Source organism: Borostomias antarcticus, assembly GCF_949987555.1.
Source record: "Borostomias antarcticus genome assembly, chromosome: 25".
Taxonomy (NCBI): domain Eukaryota; kingdom Metazoa; phylum Chordata; class Actinopteri; order Stomiiformes; family Stomiidae; genus Borostomias; species Borostomias antarcticus.
Genome location: NC_140258.1, coordinates 1,612,862 through 1,626,379, shown reverse-complemented (window position 1 = coordinate 1,626,379; position 13,518 = coordinate 1,612,862). Strand labels below are relative to the sequence as shown.

Genomic DNA, 13,518 nt, shown 5'->3' with positions numbered 1-13,518 from the left:
TGGGGCAGACTGTAGTAAACACGGTTGTGGGGCAGACTGTAGTCTGTGAGCACTAGGATGATGACATGATGATGCACACTCTTGTCCAGTAGGTGGCGGTATGCACCTTCAAGCTGTTTGCGATCCGCCATAACACCCAAGGAAGAAGAAGAAGACGAAACTAACCGGCATGCACTGTGCCTGCGCTGACCACCTCTGATCGATTCTGGACGCACGGGCTCATCTCTCACGCACGGGCTCATCTCTCACGCACGGGCTCATCTCTCACGCACGGGCTCATCTCTCACGCACGGGCTCATCTCTCACGCACCTATGCCACGCGCGTGTGCCGTTGCCTATTGTGGCAACATCCGGGCCTCTGTGACCTCGCACAGACTGCCCTACACGGACCCCGCCAGGCTGCGGCTGTGGCTGGAGTTCCTCTACCTGGACGTGAACACGGACGTGGACGTCCTGCGGGTCCTGGATCACCGCGTGTGCACTCTGCATTTTGAGGACGAGTGCTATAAGCAGTGTAGGCTATCCTTACACTTAAACAAACAGCCCAGAAAGGTCTTCCTCAAACGGGATGCTGTTCCGACTCTACATAGAAAAACGAGAGAAGAGGAACGAGCGGAAGGACTTGGGGTGAGTGTGCTGTAGTTCCTCCTCACTGTAGTTCCTCCTCACTGTAGTTCCTCCTCACTATATTCAGGCTCGGATCGATACGCGCTCAAGTCAAGTGCCTACTATATAGCAAGTAGCAGGTAGTATGCATTTCGGACACGGCCAGAGTCTAATTCCTCCCGATCACATTCATACTCTTCTAGATCAGCCAGGTGTTTTCTGAACTAGCCTAGTAGGGCTTCCTAGTCTGAACTAGCCTAGTAGGGCTTCCTAGTCTGAACTAGCCTAGTAGGGCTTCCTAGTCTGAACTAGCCTAGTAGGGCTTCCTAGTCTGAACTAGCCTAGTAGGGCTTCCTAGTCTGAACTAGCCTAGTAGGGCTTCCTAGTCTGATCTAGCCTAGTAGGGCTTCCTAGTCTGAACTAGCCTAGTAGGGCTTCCTAGTCTGAACTAGCCTAGTAGGGCTTCCTAGTCTGATCTAGCCTAGTAGGGCTTCCTAGTCTGAACTAGCCTAGTAGGGCTTCCTAGTCTGAACTAGCCTAGTAGGGCTTCCTAGTCTGAACTAGCCTAGTAGGGCTTCCTAGTCTGAACTAGCCTAGTAGGGCTTCCTAGTCTGTGAGCGGAAGAGTAGCGTGAGCAGTGAGCTAACTAGCCTAGCCTAGCTAACATAGCCTAGCCTAGCTAACATAACAACTAGCTAACATAACAAACTAGCTAGCCTAGCTAACATAACAACTAGCTAGCCTAGCTAACATAGCCTAGCCTAGCTAACATAACAAGTAGTTCCGCTTCCTGAATCCCCTCTGCGGATTGATCTACACATCTACAACTGTCGATGGATTTCATGAAATGATCAATAAAACCCTACAGGATTCATACTATGATCAATAAAACCCTACAGGATTCATAAAATGATCAATAAAACCCTACAGGATTCATACTATGATCAATAAAACCCTACAGGATTCATACTATGATCAATAAAACCCTACAGGATTCATAAAATGATCAATAAAACCCTACAGGATTCATACTATGATCAATAAAACCCTACAGGATTCATACTATGATCAATTAAACCCTACAGGATTCATACTATGATCAATAAAACCCTACAGGATTCATACTATGATCAATAAAACCCTACAGGATTCATACTATGATCAATAAAACCCTACAGGATTCATACTATGATCAATAAAACCCTACAGGATTCATACTATGATCAATAAAACCTACAGGATTCATACTTTGCGGCGAATTTGATGTCAGAACACCAACGGACACCAATAACCCCCTCGGTGAGCTTCTTGTCTTTGAAATCGAGAGTTTAACATGTTTCCACATCCACTGTGACCTAAACGGTGGTAGAGCAATTATCACACTTCCTCAAAGGTGCTCGTTTTTTAACTTTCTGATCTGAACCATTGTATCATACGTGACCTTAAAACAGGGCTAAACACGAGGAAAGCACCCACTCGAGTGAGTAAACGAGGAAAGCACCCACTCGAGTAAACACGAGGAAAGCACCCACTCGAGTAAACACGAGGAAAGCACCCACTCGAGTAAACACGAGGAAAGCACCCACTCGAGTGAGTAAACGAGGAAAGCACCCACTCGAGTGAGTTTCCATGGTCTGCCAGTAACAGATAGTGAGCGGTGTAGACAGTGGCTGCTGGCTGTAAACAACCCGAAATATGGAGAAGACGCTGCAATGAAAAAGCTGAAAACACAAAAGATTTGCAGTCTCCATTTCAAACCGGATGACTTTGAACCAGATGTTTTGGGTATGTGGAGGAATGCTCTGAGAGGAACCGCCGTCCCGTCAGTAGGCCTGGTTCATGGGGACCCAGGTGAGGAACCAGCCGCCGGGCCACCATCTGCACCACGGCGAGCAAAACGCACTCGCCTACAGGTAGGAGAATAGAGAGCCAGGTAGAATAGAGAGCCAGGTAGAATAGAGAGCCAGGTAGAATAGATAGGCAGGTAGAATAGATAGGCAGGTAGAATAGATAGGCAGGTAGAATAGATAGGCAGGTAGAATAGATAGGCAGGTAGAATAGATAGGCAGGTAGAATAGATAGGCAGGTAGAATAGATAGCCAGGTAGAATAGATAGCCAGGTAGAATAGATAGCCAGGTAGAATAGATAGGCAGGTAGAATAGATAGCCAGGTAGAATAGATAGCCAGGTAGAATAGATAGCCAGGTTCTAGTCTCAACGCCACCGCCATGTTCTCTCGCTGATACACTGCGTAAGCTACGCTAACTACGCTACTGCATGCTATAGAGCTACGCTAACTACGCTACTGCATGCTACAGATCTCTATAGTAGCCTACGGGGAGCGCATCTGCATGCTACAGATCTCTATAGTAGCCCATGGGGAGCGCATCGTAATATTTGTGTCTGTAGAGAGACTAGCCAGGTTCCCCAAACTCTACACGGGTGTTATTTATTAAACTGATAAATTCCCACTAATAGAATTCCCTCTTCGTGGTTACTTTCTCGTCTGAAAACTTAATAGTGACATTAACAGTCGTAGAGGCAATGGTTTGATTAGCTGCGTGGGCCATCTTTAGGCATCCGTCAGTACAACGCTGAAACAACATTAAACTAAGACAATTCGATGGTTATCGTATTTTTACAGCTTTATTTTCGGCGTAAATTACTTGAGTGATCTCCTTTACCCCGTCTCAAACGCCGCCACCGCTGTTGATGTATGACGTATCATGCGACAGCTTAACTTATCACGAATGCTAATAAATTTGAGACACAGGTGGAGTGATTTTATATTTATTGTTGGTTGTCTATTGAGATGACAAGCTATTTCACGTTAAAACGACAAACCAAACACATTGACAACTGTATGAGAACACAAACAAAAATCAATACAGCTTCACTGGCCAAACCATCTGTGAATGTGGACAAGAGGAGCAGACAATGCAGCACTGCCTCGTCTGCCCTCTACTACCCAACCAGTGCAGCTCAAAGGACCTCACAGTGTTCAATAAAAATGCAAAGGACTGTGTAAAGACATGGGAAACTGTCATATAACCAACCAGCTTCAAAGACACGAAAGAGAGAGAGACTACAGCCTCAGTCGTAAACTAGTGAAAACAGTATTTCAGATGAATTCCCAGAGAATTGCATTGAGAAGTGCAGTGCTTTCCCCTTGTGTGTGCAGTGCTTTCCCCTCGTGTGTGGGCGCGGTCAGTGCTTTCCCCTTGTGTGTGGGCGCGGTCAGTGCTTTCCCCTCGTGTGTGCAGTGCTGTACCCTTGTGTGTGGGCGCGGTCAGTGCTTTACCCTTGTGTGTGGGCGCGGTCAGTGCTTTACCCTTGTGTGTGGGCGCGGTCAGTGCTTTACCCTCGTGTGTGCAGTGCTGTACCCTTGTGTGTGGGCGCGGTCAGTGCTTTACCCTTGTGTGTGGGCGCGGTCAGTGCTTTCCCCTCGTGTGTGGGCGCTGTCAGTGCTTTACCCTCGTGTGTGGGCGCGGTCAGTGCTTTACCCTCGTGTGTGGGGGCGGTCAGTGCTTTCCCCTCGTGTGTGCAGTGCTGTACCCTTGTGTGTGGGCGCGGTCAGTGCTGTACCCTTGTGTGTGGGCGCGGTCAGTGCTTTACCCTTGTGTGTGCAGTGCTGTACCCTTGTGTGTGGGCGCTGTCAGTGCTTTACCCTTGTGTGTGGGCGCGGTCAGTGCGTTCCCCTTGTGTGTGGGCGCGGTCAGTGCGTTCCCCTTGTGTGTGGGCGCGGTCAGTGCTGTACCCTTGTGTGTGGGCGCGGTCAGTGCTGTACCCTTGTGTGTGGGCGCTGTCAGTGCTTTACCCTTGTGTGTGCAGTGCTGTACCCTTGTGTGTGGGCGCTGTCAGTGCTTTACCCTTGTGTGTGGGCGCGGTCAGTGCTTTACCCTTGTGTGTGGGCGCGGTCAGTGCTTTACCCTTGTGTGTGGGCGCGGTCAGTGCTTTACCCTTGTGTGTGGGCGCGGTCAGTGCTGTACCCTTGTGTGTGGGCGCGGTCAGTGCGTTCCCCTTGTGTGTGGGCGCGGTCAGTGCTGTACCCTTGTGTGTGGGCGCGGTCAGTGCTGTACCCTTGTGTGTGGGCGCGGTCAGTGCTGTACCCTTGTGTGTGGGCGCGGTCAGTGCTGTACCCTTGTGTGTGGGCGCTGTCAGTGCTGTACCCTTGTGTGTGGGCGCTGTTTCAAATTTACACTTCCGCCCTTGTGCATGTCAACAAAGTGCGAGCACGAGCGGGCGTGTGAAAGAGAAAGTGGTCCAGCTTCTTGCTAAACATTCGTAGAAAATGTCGTGTGCATATCCAGCAAAAGAAATGGACGACACAGAGCTTTCACAAATGTCCATTTAACGATCCGGTAAGAAAAGAGCTGTGGTGCATTGCTCTTCGTATGGATCTGAACACTCCACTATCGAGGCTAAAACATTACGAGTGTGTAGCGACAATTTCACTCCAGACGACTATTTAAAAGTATTTTCACATCGGACAGACATGCATACACTGAAGAACACAGCTGTGCCTGTTAGTTCACCACCAACAACAAATGAACAACTGGCAGGCAGGCAGGCAGTAGCCTACTAGCTCTGCATGATCAGCTGCAGTAGGCTATGCTGGCGTGTGCTGTTATTGTAGAATAGCCTATTTGGTGCAGACTTGCTGGATTGTACGGATTGAACAGTGGAGTAAAAAAAGACTAGTTACTCATTATCGTGTCTCTGTGCAACTGTCTCTTAGTGCAGTAATATTAGTGCTATCTATTAGATACCTTGTGATATAGCGTATTCTGGTTCAAACTGCTAAACTTCGCCAGAACTCTTCATCTGAACTGAACTCGTCATCATCCTCTTCAAAAATCGGACGTATCCCTGTTTATGTGGAACGTGTAAAGTGTAACGAGCACTTGATGTAGCTCAAATGCAACCTCCTTGCTAAACTGCTGCTAGTAGTGCTGGCCGTATCCAGGCAACGTGTCCCCAAACCAGAACGGATCACACGATGGTTCAAAACGGATGATAAATAAACACAAAAAATCCCAGAGAGACTCAGATTGTACTCATAGGCTATTTAATTTGTTTTTGGGTGCGCTTTGGGTGTTTGGGGGTGTTTGCAGACAGGCACCCACGAATGCTAACAAATTTGAGACAGATGGAATGATTTTATATTTATTGTGGGTTGTCTATTGAGATGACAGCTAGCTTATTTCACGTTAAAAACGACAAACCAAACATATGGAAAACATAGTGAGAAATCACTACAGCCTCCGTCGAAAACGGGGTATTTAAGAAGAATTCCCATAGGATTGCATTAAAGGTATAATATGTCATATGTGGATTATTTCCCCCATCTAGTGTCTAAGGATAAGAACTGCAACAACACAACGTATTGGTTGCCAAAATGCCAGAGAATGCACTGTTTCAGTCATACTGTGATAAGATCTTCACTCCGAGAGGAACATAACGTTACACTAATCAGTAATCACAATCAAGTATTTCAGAGTGCCATGTAGGCTAATAAGTTACGTTAGATGCTGTAGTGTGGAGATAACGTTAGGTCTGGCTATGCAGATTCCAAGAAAGATAACGATGGCTAGTTAGCTATCTTACCGGTCTAGTAGAAAAGTAGCCATGTCACCATGCGACTTTATCCCATGAAACTCCATAAACTCCGTCCAACGAGCAAAGGCTGGCCCGATATCTATCCGACTTTTGCTCCTCCTTCGGTCACTGAGCTTTTGAGATTCGTATCGCACGGTTCGCCGGGGCTCAGGCGGAGAAGCAGGATGACGAAACTCAACCATTTTACCAAACGTTTAGCTGAAAAGAGTGAGCGGAAGGGGACAGAAAAGCTGCCGTTTTATAGTCGCACACACACTAACCAACATCTATAATGCTGCTAATTCATGGAAGTATAACGTTAGCTGGCTACTGCTAATCTCACAGTGGTGAAGGTAGAATAGTACCTGGCAACCCAGCGCGCAGTACCAACGCTGTAATACTATTGGCTGGTATGATATCAACAGTGTCATTGTCGGGTCGTCAACATTTCATAATGTAATAATTTCAGACAAAATATATTTTTTTATGGATAAGCAATACTTTTACTCTGCAGCCTTCGCAATGCCCTGGATGTATTATTTTTGAAAAAAATGTTTATTTTAATCCACATATAACATTATACCTTTAAGAACCGCAGCCTACTTTACCCTGGTGTGGAGCCGCTGATTCAAATTTAGACGGAAGACCACTTCCGCCCATGTGCATCTATCGGAAAACAATGGTTTTACTGGCACCGCGTTTATAGGGACGTTTCTCGGTGTGATCACGACCTACGCCTTTGCACTCGCAATATTCGACTATATATCTATTCACACAGTTGACAATTAGATATAGCTGCTCTCAGGTCGCATAAATGACAGGTTCCAGAAACAAAGTAAACCAGCCTGGTTTTTCACTTAACCGTCATGTTTCATTTCAACGCTAACCAAGTGGGTTTTCGAGGCAAAATAAAGGTTTTCACCCGCTATCAATTTCAGTAAGTGCTAAAAGCTAACGTTATGCTTGTATTAACATTTCAGAATCCGATTGCTACAGCCTCCATGTCAGCTGCTGGGATAGTGGCCTTGAATGATGACCAATCAGGCCCATCTACCACCCGACGGCAACCTCCGCAGGTAGGATAAAAACAGCTGACAGTGCATAATCATTTAGATTTACTTGTGCTTAGGATTTGTTACAGAGGATAGTTTTTGGACACAAGGTGTTCGGCAATATCATGTTGAATGAAAATCAAGGCAGGACATGGACAACATGGTTCTAATATACAGAAGGACATGGACAACATGGTTCTAATATACAGCAGGACATGGACAACATGGTTCTAATATACAGCAGGACATGGACAACATGGTTCTAATATACAGAAGGACATGGACAACATGGTTCTAATATACAGAAGGACATGGACAACATGGTTATAATATACAGAAGGACATGGACAACATGGTTATAATATACAGAAGGACATGGACAACATGGTTATAATATACAGAAGGACATGGACAACATGGTTCTAATATACAGAAGGACATGGACAACATGGTTCTAATATACAGAAGGACATGGACAACATGGTTATAATATACAGAAGGACATGGACAACATGGTTATAATATACACAAGCCTCTGCTGCCCACTAAATGGAGCTCTGATGCCAACATTCATTATGTTTATGGAAAGGTAGTTGTCTAAAGCCAATTCGTGTGTGTGTGTGTGTGTGTGTGTGTGTGTGTGTGTGTGTGTGTGTGTGTGTGTGTGTGTGTGTGTGTGTGTGTGTGTGTGTGTGTGTGTGTGTGTGTGTGTGTGTGTGTGTGTGTGTGTGTGTGTGTGTGTGTTAGGGCATTAACAGAAAAGTCGACTTCATTAGTCGACGTCAGTAGCACAAGTCGACTCCCCCGGGGGTTAATTAAGTTCCTTAATTAATGATGGGTGTTTGTTTTTTCTTGTATTTTTACACAGGATGTAAAATCCAGCTCTGCCCAGCCCATAATCCTGAACAGTCAACCTGTTTCAAGCAACAGACAGAAAGATGTGGTTGGCCTGTGTGCAGTCCCAACCTGCTGTAACCGAATTGAAGAGTGGAGCATGGTCACTTTTCATCCTCTTCCATTTGATGACCCAGAGACACTGAAGTTGTGGCTTGTTGTTCTCCAACAAGATGTAGACACTCCAATAGAAACGCTTCGTACAGCTGACCTACGAGTATGTGGCGACCATTTTTCGGATGATGATTATAATCGAGCGAACAAGAGAGAGATTAAAACCCCTGCTAAATACCCTGCCCTGAAGAGAAACAAGGGCTGGAGAACCTGCCTGAAGAAAACGGCTGTTCCCGTCGCAGTGCCACGGTGTCAACAACAATGTACCGAAGAAGGAGGAGCTGGGGTAATAATAATTACCTTTTGTCTTACAGTTTTCTCAGTTAATATTAGCTACAGTGGGCTCCAAAATTACTGGCACCCCTGACAATATAACAACAATTAACAATATAAAAAAACAGCAGTATAATTTTAGAGAAACATAAATATGATCATGTGATAAATACTGTACAGGGCTGTACATTGCGACATATATGTCGCACACACACAAAATCACAAAAAAAAATTCTGTGCGATTAATTAATTTGCCCTGTAGCACGCGTGCGACAGACAGCGAGCCGCTTGTATGTAACGTTAGCGGGTTTTTCCGTGTTGAAGCCGGGAGGACGAGTGAGGTGAAGTGAGAGCAGTCAGGTAGACTATAGCTTCCCCTGGACCAGGAAACTAGTCTATAGCTTCCCCCGGACCAGGAAACTAGCCTATAGCTTCCCCTGGACCAGTAAACTAGCCTATAGCTTCCCCTGGACCAGTAAACTAGCCTATAGCTTCCCCTGGACCAGTAAACTAGCCTATAGCTTCCCCCGGACCAGTAAACTAGCCTATAGCTTCCCCCGGACCAGTGAACTAGCCTATAGCTTCCCCTGGACCAGTAAACTAGCCTATAGCTTCCCCCTGGACCAGTAAACTAGCCTATAGCTTCCCCTGGACCAGTAAACTAGCATATAGCTTCCCCTGGACCAGTAAACTAGCCTATAGCTTCCCCTGGACCAGGAAACTAGCCTATAGCTTCCCCCGGACCAGTAAACTAGCCTATAGCTTCCCCTGGACCAGGAAACTAGCCTATAGCTTCCCCTGGACCAGGAAACTAGCCTATAGCTTCCCCTGGACCAGTAAACTAGCCTATAGCTTCCCCCGGACCAGTGAACTAGCCTATAGCTTCCCCCAGACCAGTAAACTAGCCTATAGCTTCCCCCGGACCAGTAAACTAGCCTATAGCTTCCCCCGGACCAGTAAACTAGCCTATAGCTTCCCCTGGACCAGGAAACTAGCCTATAGCTTCCCCTGGACCAGGAAACTAGCCTATAGCTTCCCCCGGACCAGTAAACTAGCCTATAGCTTCCCCCGGACCAGTAAACTAGCCTATAGCTTCCCCTGGACCAGGAAACTAGCCTATAGCTTCCCCCTGGACCAGTAAACTAGCCTATAGCTTCCCCCGGACCAGTAAACTAGCCTATAGCTTCCCCTGGACCAGTAAACTAGCCTATAGCTTCCCCCCGGACCAGGAAACTAGCCTATAGCTTCCCCTGGACCAGTAAACTAGCCTATAGCTTCCCCCGGACCAGGAAACTTTGTTCGGGCAAGTTCCTCATGCAGTTGTCTGATCGGACAAGTAAAAAATAGCCTGTTAGTTGAAGTGTGATAAATATGTAACGTTATATAAAAAGCAGAGCCTCTTACGCGCTGCTGTCAGTCAGCATCATTAGTCAAGGAGACGGCCCACACCATAGACATGGCCCACACCATAAGCGCGACTACCTACAACATGCGAATCAGAGGCGCTGCCCTGACTGTCTGATTGAGCGACCGTCTTTTTGGCTGAACCGAAGGTTTAACGACGCTAGCTTGCGTTAATGTTCCTCCAGCCACCTAAAAGTGCCAGTCAAAGCAACAGCAAATGCAACGAAATATCAGTTAAGCGTAGCCTAATCTAGCCTATTATTTATGTAGGATATGTAAAAAACAAAAACAAAATGGCAGTGATTGTGGTAGGAGAAGACAGGACCAGCACAGAGTGGAGGAACAGGTGAGAGAGGAGAGCAGGAGAAGAGAGAGGAGAAGGAAGGGGACAGGTGAGAGAGGAGAGGATAGAGGTTGTTGAGAGGAGAGCAGGAGAAGAGAGAGGAGAAGGAAGGGGACAGGTGAGAGAGGAGAGGATAGAGGTTGTTGAGAGGAGAGCAGGAGAAGAGAGAGGAGAAGGAAGGGGACAGGTGAGAGAGGAGAGGATAGAGGTTGTTGAGAGGAGAGCAGGAGAAGAGAGAGGAGAAGGAAGGGGACAGGGCAGGATAAGAGATTAGAAAGAGTGATGAAGAAGGAATGAGTATGCAGTTAAGCATCAATGGGCATCAAACAACATTTTAATAAAATAAATCTATTATTCACCCCATAACTCAAAATTAAAGAAAGCATATTTCATATAGGTTTAACATGCTGTTTCAGTATACTTTTCAATTATATATGTCTCACGATTTTGTTATTTTCATTCTTTAAAAATCACCAGAATACAGGAAACTAGGTCTCAGAAACTTTTTGGGGGAAGGACGCCCACACCCCCGCTTTGGTATAGAAATCCTCCTTATTTTGTCTGTCTTCAGCTTGGCACCACCACACCAAGAGATCAATTCCACAGGAAACACTGGTTCCTTGTTCAGATCATAGAGAAAAACCCCAAAAAACGAGCAAAGGAAAAAGATGTTGAAATTATTAATGAAAAAGAAAGATAACCCAAATCATCGCAAAATCAAATGCCGAGAAAACCTAAAGATGCTTGTCTGAAAACATTTGTTATTATTTCATATTGTATACGTACAGTAACATCCCTTTCCGGGTGGTTTTAAGTGATGAACTGCATAACTTGTGTTCAGTAGAGGTGATAATGGACATTTTATACCTGTGCTACAACTTTCTGGCTCTGTGCTACAGAACTCTGTGCTACAGAACTATCAGCCCCTGTAGCACCAGTGCTATGTGCTAAACAAGTTAATGTACAGCCCTGCTGTACTATATTAATGTTCCATTGGAACCAACCTAAATAATTTACATTAAATAAAAAATCAATTTAATCCAAATCAAGGTTTCACAACTAATGACACCCTTAAAGATTATTGTAAATGCATCTACCAAAAATAGACCAGGTATTAAATTCCACTTAAGTTCATCTAAGTCTTAAGGAAGTATGTATATTTAGCCATTACATCACTTACTGTTTCACTTTGGTATAAAAATGAGGCACCACGCAAACATTATCCCTTTGTCATCGAACACCATGAGGAAAACAAAAGCACTGCAGTTGAAAAGAGACAGGTGGTCGTAGACCTTATAAATCTGGTAATGGCTTAAAGAAGACCCACAAACGATTGAATATACCACTGAGCACTGTGTAGAAGAATTATTTGATCTAAAGTAAAAAGATTTGCCAAAGTTCGCTCTAAAAGAGGTTTAGTCTGGTTTATTGAGAAAACATACGAGCGCAAGGACTTCCAGGATAACGCACGCGAGTGGCAGAAGTGGAGTAGGCTTGTCTTGCACCGCCTTATATTCAAGCAATACACAGGTATGACGCTTCCAGGGATGTGATTGGCTAACCCATCTGTACACGTCATAATAAATGGCAGGCATCATCAACAATGGTCAAGAGTTGAGACACAGATATGAGAAAAGGCGGTAAATCTTGCAGGGACAATGGAACAAAGAATGGTTATTCTGGAGCAGACAACATCTAGGACTAAGATGGATTTGATGACGAAATATTAAAGAAAAAAAATTGACTAATCAGTATGTAGAAATGCCCCTTATTTCCAAAAGGTTCCTGAAAACGTCCATTAAAATGTGTTCTGATTGTGCTGGAATTCTGCAATCCTTCTGAAAATCAAATACTTATGACCTACTTTTATTTTTTCTTATTTTCTTATTTTTTACAGATGGAGACAACAGTTCAGCAAACTGCTTCAGTGATTGGCAGACCGCACACCGGTCTTACTCAAAGGAAAGCTCCAGTAAAGAAAACCAAACGAGTTTCAGGTCTCTTTAAAAATAAAAGGCGTTCGAGCTTCGCTCTACAGGAGGTTACAGTGAACCTGGACTGTCTGCTGCAGTTGCTCAGGACATGTGGCCAGTGTAGGGGAGACTGTGTGACCGATATAGAAGGGGATAGGAGGTGCTTCACAGTGGTTCAAAGATGCCAAAACTGTCATCATCTCAACACATGGAACAGCCAACCACGCAAGATCTATGAAACAGTCATACAAAGTGGGAACAGCATTCAGGTGTGTATTCATCTCTTGGCCTAATCTCTTTATAAAGCAGACGTATAACAATGTCTGCCACTGTGCTTGTGGACATTACAATGTTACACATTATTGCACAGAAATAGTTGACAATACCATGTAACAGGATCTGTGCTGTGATTAGCAGCCAAGAGTTTTGAAGCATGTTTTCTGTCCCTCTGCTCAGGCTAAGGAGGTGGCATCTCTATCTTGTGACGTGAGAGAAGAGGACCAGGCATGGACAGGTGCTCTGATGATTGTGGAGAAGGAAGAGGTGACTGACGATGAGACAAACACAGCCCCCAGCCGGGAGCAGGATCATGTAGGTGGAGGAGAGGAGGGAAGTAACGAGGCAGCGAAGGAGAGTGAAATGATTGGACCAGAGATGAGTAGAGACATCAAGGTGGAGGTGGAGAAAGACGATGCGGAAGAAGCAGCCATGGAGGAGAAAGAGGGCGAGGAGCGGGAGGAGGGGGACTGGGATGAGAATTTGAACATGAATGAAGACGGTGATGAGGAGGAGGAAGAAGAGGATGATGATGATGATGATGATGATGAAGAGTGGGAGATAGAGGAGGAGGACAATGATGAGTCTGAAATGGAGGAGGGAGAGGAGGGAGAGGAGGGGGAGGGGGAGGAGGAGGAGGAAGAGGTACAGGTACAGAAGAGGAAAAGAGGTGTCAAAAAGGAGATTCAGTTTGGGAAGCATGGAAAAGTTCCAACTAAACTGTTAGGTCAGCGGGTACTTTGTCCAGAATGTGGAGTCCTCTACTCGAGTCAGACTCACCGGTGTGATCCACGGAAGAAGTTTCAATGCCCTGACTGTGACAGATTTTTTGTATCTGAATCCTGCCTGGATGCCCACAGAAGTACAGCTTGTAAGGGTAAAGCAAATTATCTTTGCAAGTTCTGTTTCCAGCCGTATCACACAGAGCAGGAAAAACGAATCCACCAGAAGAGCCACCCTAGGGGGCAGCGCTACCTGTGCTCAG

General features: G+C 45.7%; 1 long non-coding RNA gene across 1 annotated transcript; it reads left to right on the top strand.

The window, feature by feature from the left end:
* The first annotated feature begins 494 nt into the window (after window positions 1-494).
* LOC311325784 lies at window positions 495-12,966 on the top strand. Its single transcript, XR_014631020.1, has 5 exons — window positions 495-627; window positions 7,185-7,280; window positions 8,125-8,550; window positions 12,182-12,526; window positions 12,714-12,966. It is a non-coding gene; the product is annotated as an uncharacterized lncRNA (long non-coding RNA).
* The last annotated feature ends 552 nt before the right edge of the window (window positions 12,967-13,518 follow it).